The sequence below is a fragment of the Pempheris klunzingeri genome, chromosome 22 (genome assembly GCF_042242105.1).
Source record: "Pempheris klunzingeri isolate RE-2024b chromosome 22, fPemKlu1.hap1, whole genome shotgun sequence".
Classification (NCBI taxonomy): domain Eukaryota; kingdom Metazoa; phylum Chordata; class Actinopteri; order Acropomatiformes; family Pempheridae; genus Pempheris; species Pempheris klunzingeri.
Window position 1 is genome coordinate 15,985,071 of NC_092033.1, and position 15,096 is coordinate 16,000,166.

A 15,096-nucleotide genomic window follows, 5' to 3' on the forward strand; every position below is an offset into this window, starting at 1 on the left:
AAAACTCCTGGCCTGTATTATTATTAGTATTATTAGTAGTGGTATTGTTATTATTATTATTATTATTAGTATCATTATAAGACTCTGGACTCACCTGGTGCAGGAATTTACCTCTGTGTAATAATTTTTTAATACATCTTTTTTATTCATACTTTTATATATTTATATTTTACTTTGTGTATGAAGTTTATTCTTATTCTTTTGGAGCTGTGTGTAACAAAAAGCAATTTCCCTTTGGGGATTATTAAAGTAATTCTGATTCTGAAGACACCTACATGCCAGTTAGTGACCACAGTCACTGCGCCACCTAGTGGCAACAGGAAGTAAGACTTTTGTGCCAATCATCATTTGATTTGCATGAAATTTTCACGGTGTAGTCAACACTTCATATGCTGAAATATAGGAGATGATTAGTGGCTGTTCTCTAGCGCCACCTAGGGGACACACGAAGTGACTCCTTGATGCACTGTCCGAAATACATGAAAACTCTGAGCTTGGCATGGAAGGGTCGGCGTCCGGCTACAGGATGAAGCCGCCGTCCAACCCGACGTGCACGAAGGTGCGAGGGCCCTCCAACGCTGCTTGCAGCTTTAATTATTTCTATAATTATTCAGGTGATAACCATTGTTACTGTTTATGAAGGCTACTGTTCATGTTGTTAGATGTTTGATAAAAAACAAACAAAAAAAAACTACACCGTACACACTTAACAGTTCACTGATGACAATAACAAATTTTTTTTAAGGCCAATGTTTAAATCATACATCATCCGCCTCTACGAGAAACATGTTTGCTGTGATAATTTATCATAAGAAATTAGCCATTCAGTGAAATTATACATGTTAAACCACAGGCCATGGAGCCATGTTCTTAAGGAAGCTTATTTGAAGAACACACAGTGCAGCAGAAGCACAGTTGGAGTTGGATTTTGCGAACCCTTCAAAGACCATTTGAAGGAACGAGCATATCTCTTACACTGAACAGAACACATAACTTTTGGCAGAGGGTGACCTTCCTAAATATACTTCATATCTGTTCTAGCCCATTTAAAACTCAACTTATTTACGTCAGGATGCTATTGATTTACATTTGTTGATAAGGTGTGTAATAGTCGGTGTACACGGCAGTGATAATGTAATCATTCATCCTCCGTATCAATCCCCCTCAGTCCTGGTCATAATCACACTTGCATTTAGAAGCCCTTATCAGAGCGGAGAAGCTGGTGGAGCTGTGAAATGTGGCTGTGTGGGTGCTGGGCGGAAGTCACCTCATTTTTAAAAAATGTTTTATACCACTGTTTAACTAGTTCATCATCACCATCCTGCTTAACATAGAGTGATATGACAATACATATTATATGATGTACAGCATGTGACCCTCTATTTATTCTGTATTTCTATTGCTATGTTATAAAGAAAAGAACAGCATTACTTCTTCTGCTTCACTATGTCGATGAATTATCATGTTCAGACCAGAATAGACCATCGACTGTTGTGTAAGATCCTCTTTTTGGACTGTTTTAATATCGATAGCAGAGGTCCATTCCATCCTGTGAGTTCAGACGAGCACACAGTGTGACTGTATTTTCATTGTGGTTACTTTGTCTCAGGGATGGTAGAACCATTAGAATGTGTCATTTTCTTGTAGATGTTCTAACCTGAAGCCAAACGCTGGCTTTTATCCAGTTTGGCCATGTTTTATGCTGTTTAACAACTTATTTGGTTAGCCTATTGAACTTGGTATAAGTTGTGCGGCTGATGTGGTTCCCCTTTGGAGTTGGTGTACATGGAGACCTCCTCAAGTGTCCCCATGTTATAGTTGTGTTCAAAATCAGGTTCAGTCAAGGAACGTTTTCTGGTGTCTACCATATTGTCCTGGCCCTGATCTGTGCCTCATTGGATAGAATCCTCCAGCCACACAAAGTATACAGGCAAGTACTGCTTCTTATTTTGCTGCAGCATTTCTAAATTAATAGAAGACTTTTTTCCACCTGGTGGCCACTACAAATATGCATTCAGTACTCTACTTCCAAACCACTTATACCCTTTGGCAGGTAATAAAGAGTACCCAAGTAGCGATTCAAACATTTTAAAAAACCCATTCATGCTTTCTTCTATTAACATCCTAAACATTACGAGCATGCTATGAGCCATAGAGCCAGAATTCCATGTCACATGTTTATTAACTCAGTGTGTAAAATGTAGAATGGCATTCATTTCTTTAAGGGGACAATAAAGTTTATCGTATAATAACTATTAAACAAAGGGCTTTACTTATCAGCAGTTGCTCGCACAGCTTCCTCATCTTTATGAGGATTTCCAGACATGACGGATCTTTTCCTCAATTATCTGCCCTTGCGCTCCTGATGGCTTGTAAAGTACACCCAGTTTTAAAACCTGCAAAAATAAAAACCTCATGAAGAAAGATATATGCAGCCACACTGTGGTTTGAATTAACATCACAGGAGACTTCAGTAGCCTCTATAGTGATCATCTCATAGCCGCCGAAGCTTAAAATTTCCCCCAGCTGTCATTTCGGCTGCAATTTGATCACCTGCTCTCTTGTTCTCTTGTTCACACAGCCTCACCTGAAACCAAACCCCTGCAGCAATAAACCATAAGACCTTCGTATTATTACAATAATAACAGCAATTAAAACACAATGTATAAATAAATAAAACCAACTGGAGACGAACCACAAAGTTAGCTACAAAATCTAAAACTGACGAGCGTAAAACATTGAACTGATCAAGTCATTTACATCATGATAACGTAAATGACAAAAGATAATGTGATGATATCGTCACGCAAAGAAAACAGAGGAGAAATAATCAACAGATTTCTCAGCCAGGGTTTGAGAGTGACTGGTACGTTTTGGGGAAGGAGCTGCCTCTTGAAGTGTCAATATCAAACATGACCATTCTGTCATCAGAGACAAAAACTTTCAAGCAAACCCAGAGTAAAAACTAAATCAAGAGTGTGGCCTTGATCACGTGTAGGATGTGTTTGAGGTTAAAAGATTCACAACTACCTAAAAGTTCAAAAACGAAACTGCTAGCGGGGTCGTCCACGTGAATATGAAAATTTCCAACCAATAAGATTATGCCTTAACTAAGAGCAACAGAGGACATAAAACCAGAGACATGAACTAATAAGCTACAACTAGGTTTTGGGGGACGATAAATAGCTACAGCATGCTTTGTGGCTGTTGTGACCCACAATTCTCTGCACAGCAGAAGATGTGTGACATCAGCTTAGCCACCAAAACTAAACAGACAGATAGTAGCGCAATACGGGTGTCCGTTTTGCACGACTGCGACTGATGTATGAGCAGAGGGTTAAAGGTGTGACACGTCTTAGCATAGCCAGGACTTCACTTTTTCACTATCCCAGGTGTACAAACTACCTTGGTGTGAAATGCAGATGTCTCTGAGAGCTGATTGTTCTGTACTCCTGTTATCCAGTTAGTTTCAAAGGGAGATTGCATTGTTGACATAGCATGAAGGGGTAGGGTCTCTTCCCTGCAGCAGTTGGGAATGAAAGAAGGAAGGAACGAAATCTTTCAGGAAATCAGAGTAGCACTTGGTGCTGATCCAGCGATTCCTGGCAGCTCAACTGTTCTGGTCGGACTGCGTGTTTACAGCTGATGGAAAGCTGTAGTTATGTAAGATCAGGATTGCCAGAGGGGCTGCAGGCCTCAGAAATATGCTGTTGACTACCCTGCACATATTTCATCCAGAGAGTTAATCATCAACTTGAAATATTGTGAATTTAACACTGACACACACACACACATAGAGAGAGAAAAGATGGGTAAGGTATGTTCTTGGAGGGTGTTGGGCTTCACTATACAGTGAATGGCACATGTGAAGACCGCATGTTTCTTTGTCTGTAAAACTATTGGGCTCCTTTCCCCAATGCCCCCCAGTTTCACAGATAGGTGTGAAATCACCCCCGCGCCCAGCTCCACTGTCACCATTGGCCGGAGGGGACACATGATTTTACGACCACAGGCCCACAAAACCAGTTCACCCCCACTGAACTCTCTCTCTTTCTCATCGTCTCTCCTGAAGTGGAGAGACCAGGTCTTTCCTGCTCCCTCTCCTCCTGCAGAGGAGAGACCAGCTCTCCTGACCTTTCCTGAAGAGGAGAGACCAGCTCAACTCAGCTAAGCTCTGCCTCAGTGTGGTCTGTCCAGAGCAGCCACCTCCTTCATGGTAGCGACACAAGGTCCTGCCTGAAGTAAGCAGATCAGCGCCAGCAGGCACGACCCAGAGTCTGCCAGCTGATAACCAGAACCAACAACAGGAGCACACCAGCAAGTTAGCACAGAGCTGCTAACTAACAGGAACAAAGGAGCGACCGGATTCCTCCAGCCTGCAACCACAGCACGGACACGAACCACACCTTTCCTCCAGCAACAAGCTGAGAAAGCAGCACCCTCAAGGACACTTCTCCTACCCCTTTAAGGACTGGTAACAAACTCTAACTGGGCATAATTAGCATAGCATTACTGCATACATGGTTTACCCTTGTTAATGTATTGACTTGCTTTAATGTTCATTGAGTTTGATTATTGTGATGTGTTGTAGATTACTGTGCATCCATTAAGTTTAGTTGATGTTAGCCTACAAACTAACCATCCTGTCTTAACCTGCACCTTTATCTCTCTCACACACACAGTCTGCAACAGGCCACTGAGGGACAAGGCTAAGCTAACAGCACTTAGCTTTCCTTTGTCTGCCTCTGACCCACACCCCAGGGGGTCTGGCCATCACCATTTGGTCTCTCTCCCCCACCTTTGTGGGACCCATCTCACATTCCTCAGCCTTATCACACACACACACACACACACACACACTCTTACACTCATATTATTTTAGTTTAGTCATAGAGATTTAGTTAGATTGTTTGATTGATTTTGTTTCTGCAACAGCAGATGTCTTTAACACCTACTCTGCTTCAGCCGTACTTACAACCAAAGTACAAGTCCCTAATGCATAACAAATGATGTCCCTGAATTTTGCTCTGTTTTAATAAATGTTTTAATACTTGCTGTCTCCGTTAATGTTGTACAATTGTGGACACTGCCAGCCTCTACACTGTCAAGAACTCCAAAATCCTTCAGCTAGCTATCAATGTGGTAATTTTGGTAGTAATTATTAAATTAATTATAAAACATAATTCCAAATTGATAGTTTAGTATTTTTATGAGACTAAATCAATTAAAACGGCTGTCTTTTCCTCGTTTTTCGAGGTGGTGCCCCAATCGAGGTGGATTTTAATCAAAGTTCATTTATTTTAATAATTATTAATTATCTTTGATAATCATTAATTATTTCTGATAGCCAAATTGAACATTACCACTTGTTAAAGCACAACAAATGGTGCCCCGTGTGAGGCAGAGTACTGTTGGCAATTGTTCATATTTGTACAATATTAATTTTCAGCAGAATTTTGGTCAAAACCAAAATTTTTGAAAAAACTTTAAAACGAGCAAAATTATCATTTTTAACCACTAGTCAGTCACAGAAGTACTTCCAGCTGTACTTTCAAGTGCATTGTGGTGAAAATCAATCTAACTAAATTAAACTAAAAACAATTTGAAGAGTTAGTGTAGTGTACTGTGAATTAAGGCTAAAGCTAATGCTAATACTGGTGCCTATGTTTGAAAGCAAACATTGAAAGCCCCATAGTGTTACATTTAGAGCTTGCTACTGCTGCTAACCTTTCAGGTAAACCTACCCTGTAGGAAGAATTTGGTTCGGCATTTGAATGTCACACATTCAATGCAATCTGTCCATTCGCTGTTAACTAAAGTGCTTCCTGTTTGTTAAGACACAGCGTGCCACCGGCCCTGTGAACTTAGAGCTTGAACCTGGCTGTTACTGCCGTGCATTTCAGCCTGATTAAGAAATAGAGCCTGAGAGAGAGCCACAGCGTGCTATCAGCCCTGTGAAGTTAGTACCTAGCTGCAACTGCCACGTGTTCCAGCTTGAGTAACTTAAAAAGACATTCCTGACCGTTACTGCCGTGCATTCCAGTTAGAGAGTCAAAATTTTGGTGAGTAAACTTATTTTGTGTAAATCTGCATTTACCTTAATTGGCCTCAGTTTGCTATCCCCACCAGTTCCACTAGATAGTGTATAGCTACCTTCTAGTGTAGGCCACCACAGTGTTAGGCTAGTAGTATTCCCCAAGCTACGCTTCAAGGTGTCTGCCACCGCAACACCACAGCCAACCACTTTGCTTCATCGCATTTATAACTTGTTTTACCTCACCCCTTTTCAGGCAACAATGGAGAACCCCTGTGTAGAGCAGTTTATTTCTTCCCTAGCACAGAGCCTAAAGCCTGGCTACCCCGAATTCATTAACAAATTGAATTTCAGTGAGTGTACAGAAGAGATAGACTCCCTACTCAACAACAGGTGTGATGCACAGACTGCATCCAAGGGCTCCTTGTTAAAATGCTTGCTTTTGACTTTCCACAGGCAAACCAGCCTCGCCCTTCAGAGCAGAGCAGCCATAGAGAAGGAGGTAGAAATCCTGAGAGCGCAAAATGCTAGCCTCTTCCATGAGGTTCAGATGGCTAATAAGAAAGCCCTGCGCTACTTAGAAGACCTGCACACAGCAGAGTTAGATCTCTGTTCGCAGAAAGAAGAAATGTATAGACTGAAGTCAGAACATTTGGCCCGACCAGAGTCGATCAGCCAGTGTGATTCCGGTTACTCCGATTCACACTCTTCTACCAGTGACAGGTTCAGTTTTTCCCCAAACAGAGGACATGAATTATTCCCACCTGAACACAAGTTCTTGGGAATGAAGTCAGCTCCTCAGCCTCCGCTGAGAGACCGAGCTCAGAGCCACCTGACTTCCCATTCCTCTGAAGCAGACAGAGAGGAGTTGTCTAGCATATCTTCTAGAAGATATTCCGTCCCAAGTCCCTCATTCATGTCATTGCACGACACATTTCTCCATGCTTGTTCCTCCAAAGATGGGACTAGAACAGTCCAGGACTGCTCAGCCTCCTCTCTGCATCACCGTCAGAGTGGCCGCTGTTCAGCCCCTGTTCTTCCACCACAGAGAAGTGTAGGGCATGATTTACATATCAATGACACTAGCTTAGTCTCGCCTTCACAGAGCCCCCGCCTTGAAGAGCTTGAGCTTCTAGCTAGAAGCATTGACAGGTTTGATCCAGATAACTGTGATCACCAAGTTGAGGACTATTTCAGGGAGCTAGACTACAACTTAATTGACTTACCCCATGCAACTGAAAGGGAGAAAGTTAGACTTGTGTGGAAAACCAGCTCTAAAGCGGTCCACAAGTTTATACAGTCACGACCTCCCAGTGTCAGAAATGAGTATAAATTGCTACGTCAAGCACTGACAGAAGAATTTTCCTGTGCTACTGACGACACCACAGCAATAGTTGCAGCCCTACAAATTAAGCATGCCCGTCGTGAGCATCCGAAAGAGTACTACAAACGTTTGAGACACGCCTATTTCCAGGGAAAGAATGCACCAGGCTTAGAAGAAAGCTCCACCTTCAAAGCTTTATTCTTGAGAAACCTCCACCCATGTGTGCGTACTCACGTTGTACTCAGGACACAGGAAGGTGACCCCTCATTGCAGGAGATCCGGAAGATGACACAGGTAGTCTGGGAAACTATTGTCTCTTCCAAAGCAAGAGGGGGGACAAGTGAGCCACCCAGCTCACACACCAAGGTGTCAGATGGGTCAGCTGCCCCAAAAGTTCACCCTCACAACCAACGAAAGGGGGGTGACAAAAGACCACATAGGGACACTGAGCGTAACCGCCAGGTCCGTCCACTGCCCAGGGATAGACACTCCGAGCACAGGAGCAGGAGACTGCCATACGCAGAAATCCAGGCAAGGAACAGTGACCAGGTAGCGTACGGGTCAGATGATGACTACAGCATCTCTGACTGCAGCTCAGAACAAGGCACGGACAGTGACTTTGTATGTCTCTCTCCCTCTGGCTACCAGGAGCGTTACAGCCCTGAGCCACGAAAGAGTAAGAGCTCCAGAGCTCACTCCTTTTGGTCATGGCAGCACTGACCAGATGACAGACACCCAATCTACCTCACCTTCACTACAGTTATTTAGGCAAATTTGAATTTGTTAGCAACAGCAACAAACTCATTTGAGCACTCAGTAATAAACAAACATTACTGAAAGCCTAAATTCTGATTGGATTCAACACCACTGCTCAACTTCCAAGTACACTTGGACCAACTTCATATTTTGTCAGTAAGATCATACAAAACACACTTAGGACACACTGTTATGACTTTGTCATTTTAGGTGCCTCTATCTCTGCTACATAACACACTGACATTTCCTGTTCCCACTAACCCTCACTAACAACTGAGAAACACAGGTTATTAGGATGCAGTATGTCATTGTTGTGTATAAAGAACTGTTTTGTAACGTATGTCTGTTCTAGCTTAGCCAAGATAGATTCAGCATATGCCCAGTTGGATAACAAACTGCCCAGTAGTTACCAACTTGTTTCACCTGGACTGACAAAAATGAACAATGGCCGAAACATGCACAATTATCCCATCAGCATCCCACATCAGGTGACATCCTGATGGCAGGGGGGATGTTGGGCTTCACTATACAGTGAATGGCACATGTGAAGACCGCATGTTTCTTTGTCTGTAAAACTATTGGGCTCCTTTCCCCAATGCCCCCCAGTTTCACAGATAGGTGTGAAATCACCCCCGCGCCCAGCTCCACTGTCACCATTGGCCGGAGGGGACACATGATTTTACGACCACAGGCCCACAAAACCAGTTCACCCCCACTGAACTCTCTCTCTTTCTCATCGTCTCTCCTGAAGTGGAGAGACCAGGTCTTTCCTGCTCCCTCTCCTCCTGCAGAGGAGAGACCAGCTCTCCTGACCTTTCCTGAAGAGGAGAGACCAGCTCAACTCAGCTAAGCTCTGCCTCAGTGTGGTCTGTCCAGAGCAGCCACCTCCTTCATGGTAGCGACACAAGGTCCTGCCTGAAGTAAGCAGATCAGCGCCAGCAGGCACGACCCAGAGTCTGCCAGCTGATAACCAGAACCAACAACAGGAGCACACCAGCAAGTTAGCACAGAGCTGCTAACTAACAGGAACAAAGGAGCGACCGGATTCCTCCAGCCTGCAACCACAGCACGGACACGAACCACACCTTTCCTCCAGCAACAAGCTGAGAAAGCAGCACCCTCAAGGACACTTCTCCTACCCCTTTAAGGACTGGTAACAAACTCTAACTGGGCATAATTAGCATAGCATTACTGCATACATGGTTTACCCTTGTTAATGTATTGACTTGCTTTAATGTTCATTGAGTTTGATTATTGTGATGTGTTGTAGATTACTGTGCATCCATTAAGTTTAGTTGATGTTAGCCTACAAACTAACCATCCTGTCTTAACCTGCACCTTTATCTCTCTCACACACACAGTCTGCAACAGGCCACTGAGGGACAAGGCTAAGCTAACAGCACTTAGCTTTCCTTTGTCTGCCTCTGACCCACACCCCAGGGGGTCTGGCCATCACCATTTGGTCTCTCTCCCCCACCTTTGTGGGACCCATCTCACATTCCTCAGCCTTATCACACACACACACACACACACACACACACACACACACACACTCTTACACTCATATTATTTTAGTTTAGTCATAGAGATTTAGTTAGATTGTTTGATTGATTTTGTTTCTGCAACAGCAGATGTCTTTAACACCTACTCTGCTTCAGCCGTACTTACAACCAAAGTACAAGTCCTTAATGCATAACAAATGATGTCCCTGAATTTTGCTCTGTTTTAATAAATGTTTTAATACTTGCTGTCTCCGTTAATGTTGTACAATTGTGGACACTGCCAGCCTCTACACTGTCAAGAACTCCAAAATCCTTCAGCTAGCTATCAATGTGGTAATTTTGGTAGTAATTATTAAATTAATTATAAAACATAATTCCAAATTGATAGTTTAGTATTTTTATGAGACTAAATCAATTAAAACGGCTGTCTTTTCCTCGTTTTTCGAGGTGGTGCCCCAATCGAGGTGGATTTTAATCAAAGTTCATTTATTTTAATAATTATTAATTATCTTTGATAATCATTAATTATTTCTGATAGCCAAATTGAACATTACCACTTGTTAAAGCACAACAAGGGGAACCTACACCTAATGAGGTATTACTGTTTGCCCGTTGTGAAACAAACACCGCAGTCCTTTACTGATTAACATAAGGTGCAGAGATCCAGGGAAATAACACATTGGAATTCAACGGTGGATCTGAGCAATCAGAGTGTCAATTTGTGCCTGGCCTGGGTGCAAATAGACAAATAATGGTTGTCTGATTATGTCCGACGTAGTGATGATAAAATTCCATAAATAGAGACAGATGTGGTGGCTAAATGGTTTGGATACAGGACTTTCACATCCTACCTAGAAATCTATTTTGTTCTTTATAGAAATTTAAATTTTCCTCTATTGAGTTTTCAGCTGCAGTTTGGTTAGATTTAGGCACCAAAATTACTTGGTTAGGTTTAGGAAAAGATCATAGTGTGGGTTTAAATAATGTGCTAAATACAAGTGTAAAAGGTACATTCAACACAAAACATGCTCTTTCATACATACGCCTGGGTGTAGGTAGTCACATTGGATAGTCCAACACCCCCCCCCCCCTCCAGCAAGCAGATACACTGTAAAGAAAGAAGAGTGTAGTGACCCGTTTTCGCCAATCGATCAGGGGCACCTGGTAGCTGATGGTGAGGATGTTTCAACGCGTGTAAATGACATGTCCACTCCGCTGCTTAATCCACAATATGGTGCTGTTTATGTTCTTTGGTTCCAGTTTCCAATAGCAGATTATCAATTCTGAATTAAACAAACAAACCTGACACACCACGCCACGTCACGGTCTAAAACTGTTTGCCTCTCTTCATCAGCCACACCTGGGTGCATCACCTGGCTGATTATCTGCCCTCTCACAAGCAGGGATGCCCCAAGTGGTGGGAAGCTCACAGCAAAAATAAACAAAGGAATTTAGGCTTTGTGTTTGAGTCTGGATGCTTTTTTTTTTTTTTTTTTTATTTACACTCACGGCCGGTTCATTTGACATAAAGACAGCAGTTGCGAAACTATTTCTCTTGAATTGTGACCTTTGCTGCAACTGTGCCTTGTTGCCTCCTTTTGCAATGACAGGAGTATCTTGGATATCACCAAAAGTTGGATCAGAAACAATCTTGACTTGGTACTCATTGAAATTGACAATGTCCTTAAAGCCAGCCCGGCGACCATGGATTTCAAAAATGTCACATGCTTTCGCCCTCCATTTCTCTTGTTTTTGTATTATCATTTTCATGTTGGCAGGCATATTGAGTTCATCCAAATATCACAGCTCCTGCATAGCGTTGCAGCATTCAGCCAAGCACAACGCATAGGCTTGCAGGCCTTTTTTATCCTCTGCCTTAACAGTGGGCCATTCAGTTAACTTGTTCACATAGGCAGCTGTGATTTTTAATTCATTTCCAAAATGTTTGGTAAGAAGATCTTTGGCAGCATCATAAGCTCTGTCTGATGGTAAATGTTGGCAACTGCGAACCAGCTCTCTAGGCGAAGTGAATTGTTCCAAATAGTACAAGCAGTCTCCTTTTTGCTCGGTTTCCACACATTGCTCAAAGGCACTCATGAAAGCCCTAAATTGCAAAGGATCTCCATTAAAAGTAGACACGTAGTTCTGTTACTTCATTTTGTTTGTGTAACAAACGGTAGAGAGCTTCATTGCCTTGAAAAGGTGTTGCTTGAGCACTGAGATTTACATTTGTGTGATGTGCTTGTGTGTTGACAGATGCTTCCTGCTTGGGAGCAACTTCCAGCTTTGCCTTTGGGACGAAAAGCTTTAAATGAGGCTTGAGCCTCAAATAAGATGCCATTCCATCTGAACGTTCACTGTGTTTACTTGCCACACTGCTCTGTGGTGAGGAACTTAACACTGCCAATTTTGCAGCAGATGCTGCCAGTTGTGTTTCAATTTCCAATTGTTCCTGTTTCTTCCTTATTTGCTCTGCTTGTTCCTCCAAAGCATGCTTTTTCTCAAGTGCAGCAGCACGCTCCATGAGCGCAGCCTGTTCTGCCTCCGCTTGACGCCGGGCAGATGATGTGGTAGACCTGTTGGACTTTGAGACATAACTCTTTGAACATCTAGAAGTGTTGGATTTTACACTGGAAATGCTGTCCTGAGGCTCCACATTAATTCCCTCAGTCCAAGGCTCCACATTTGTATGAAGAGTTTGGGAATCCACTTCATTCCTTTCTGCCTGAGGCCCTCTGTCCAACTCATCACCCTCAGCAACTTCTATTGTCAACCAACCATTAGTTTACCAGTGTGATGAACTCATTGACAGATAGCATTTTTGCTTTAAACCATGTTTCATTCTTTTCAAACTCATCTGGTGGCAAAAACTTCAATAAAGATTGATGGTTTGCAGCAGCTTCATCACACAGCTTAGTATATTTCGCAAATGTACTTTTCACCTCTTTTACAAAGCTTTTATCACCCATCAAATTAACAATCATGTTTTTAAGAATGACTGCATTTTTTAATTTACTCTCTCTCTTTTTGCAGCTTTTCAACCTTTGCCATTATGGCCTTTTCTGTCAATTTAACAGAGCGCTTTTTCACAGAGAGATCCCCCCCCCCACACACACACTTGCTCCTAGATCAACTTGTTTTTCTGTCTCTTTTAAGAGTTCAGTCTCAATCTCGTTTTCTTTAATGTTCATGATTATGCAAATAATCAGTCTTTGTCATATGCATATGCGCACAGTCGCGTAAAGATGTGTGCACACGTTCACCAGTAACGTTACCCTCTCAATGGCCATGTAGTGTGGAGCTACACATACCTCAGTGTTGGCAGGCATACAGGTGCGCTGTGCTGACGTCCTGGTTCCTCCTGACTGACCGCAGCTCCAGTAGCTCCGGAACCAAACAAAGAAGAAAGCCGCTCGACCTGCAACAGCATCCAGCGCTGTCCTCAATGAAGCAGGTTTAGACTTATTGTAGTGACCCCTTTTCGCCAATCGATCAGGGGCACCTGGTAGCTGATGGCGAGGATGTTTGGACATGTCCACTCCGCTGCTTAATCCACAATATGGTGCTGTTTATTGTTTATGTTCTTCGGTTCCAGTTTCCAATAGCAGATTATCAATTCTGAATTAAACAAACAAACCTGACACACCACACCACGTCACGGTCTAAAACTGTTTGCCTCTCTTCATCAGCCACACCTGGGTGCATCACCTGGCTGATTATCTGCCCTCTCACAAGCAGGGATGCCCCAAGTGGTGGGAAGCTCACAGCAGAAATAAACAAAGGAATTTAGGCTTTGTGTTTGAGTCTGGATGCTTTTTTTTTTTATTTACACTCACGGCCGGTTCATTTGACATAAAGACAGCAGTTGCGAAACTATTTCTCTTGAATTGTGACCTTTGCTGCAACTGTGCCTTGTTGCCTCCTTTTGCAATGACAGGAGTATCTTGGATATCACCAAAAGTTGGATCAGAAACAATCTTGACTTGGTACTCAGTGAAATTGACGATGTCCTTAAAGCCAGCCCGGCAACCATGGATTTCAAAAACGTCACATGCTTTCGCCCTCCATTTCTCTCTAAGCTTATAAGGACGTTTTTGTATTATCATTTTCATGTTGGCAGGCACATTGAGTTCACAGCAAAAATAAACAAAGGACTCTAATGCAATACAACTTAAACACACGCACAGAAATGGCTCTTACAAAGAGCAACTGACATAAGTAAAGTAAGAGCTTTTAAATACTTGATTTCAACTGCATGTTCGCCTGGGCAGGATGGGTACCCTGCAAGTCCAGTGGTCCTATTGAGCAAAAGAATCATCAGGCAATGTGGAAACAGCACGTTGACCTACAGTATTCATCGGACAGCTACAATTACTGGTTTAACTTGTAGTTTAAGAATTTACACAAAAACATCGCAAGCTTACAAAATACAATGCATTTTGGTTCTGTGATGTGTCAGATGTCTGCGTCCTACTAGCAGTTCCACCAAAGACACATTCCCCATCTAACAATCCTCGCGTGGTTTCATTTAAATGACCATTTGCGGCTAAAAAAAAAAAAAGTCCAAACTATCCAATATGGCAAAAACTTGGCTTTCCTCTTCCTTTAATCATCTCGGAGCCCTGACGATTTCTCATGACCTGACCTCCAGGTGGAGGCAACAGTAAACGGTAAAATGCTTTGTTGCATCTAATAATGTCATATTCTAATATATCAGTCACAGGGGACATTTGACTACAGAACCAGCACTTCTACTTTTAGATAGATAGATACTTAAATAATCCTTAACAGGAAATTACAATAGCACGGCAGCTTTCCAAGCAGACATACATCAACAGTGCAAGCAAATAATACAAAACAGTCAAAAAACCACACAGTTAAAATACAATAAATAAATAAATAAATAAAAAGAGGTTCAGACTTCCTGTGTCTCTCCGAATTACACCTTGGTGTAATCAGTCTCTGACTGAAGGCACGGCTATTGATCACCCTCAGGGCGTGAAGTGGGTGTGCAGTGTTTTGGTGCTTCAACTTAGCCAAAAACCCTTTTGCACTAATACTGAAGAGGACAGAGGATTTTGAGTGCAGGACTTCTTCGTTGTTTTTGGTGTACGAGTACTTCTTCCACCAATGCAATTTTCTACTTGAACCTTGAGATTCTGCTGCTCCTGAACAAAAAGTCTAATGAGAAATGAACACATACCTTTATGTATGTCCTCGCCTAATTATGAGAGGGAGACCTTTTATTCTAATGATCAACAATAGCTTCTAATTTCTATCTGGCATAAATAAAAAACAAAAAACATAATTCAGTGAAATGACTGCTATAATTGATGAATTGATCCTTATATGGATGGGTGGATGGAGGACTGGAGGCGCCCCCTGCTCTACTCTGCTCTGCTCTGCCCCCCTCTCCTCCCCCATCCTTCCAGCCTCCTCTCCAGAAGGACGGACCGCCCCCCCGCGGACGCGCAGCGGCA

At 42.6% G+C, this 15,096-nt stretch overlaps 2 protein-coding genes across 4 annotated transcripts in view; one reads left to right on the forward strand and one right to left on the reverse strand.

Moving 5' to 3' along the window:
- Positions 1-15,096, reverse strand: part of LOC139221955 (NXPE family member 3-like) — a 265,241-nt gene that overhangs the window by 67,310 nt on the left and 182,835 nt on the right. The gene's annotated exons all lie outside the window — the stretch shown is intronic.
- Positions 1-15,096, forward strand: part of LOC139221960 (NXPE family member 3-like) — a 40,718-nt gene that overhangs the window by 9,925 nt on the left and 15,697 nt on the right. The gene's annotated exons all lie outside the window — the stretch shown is intronic.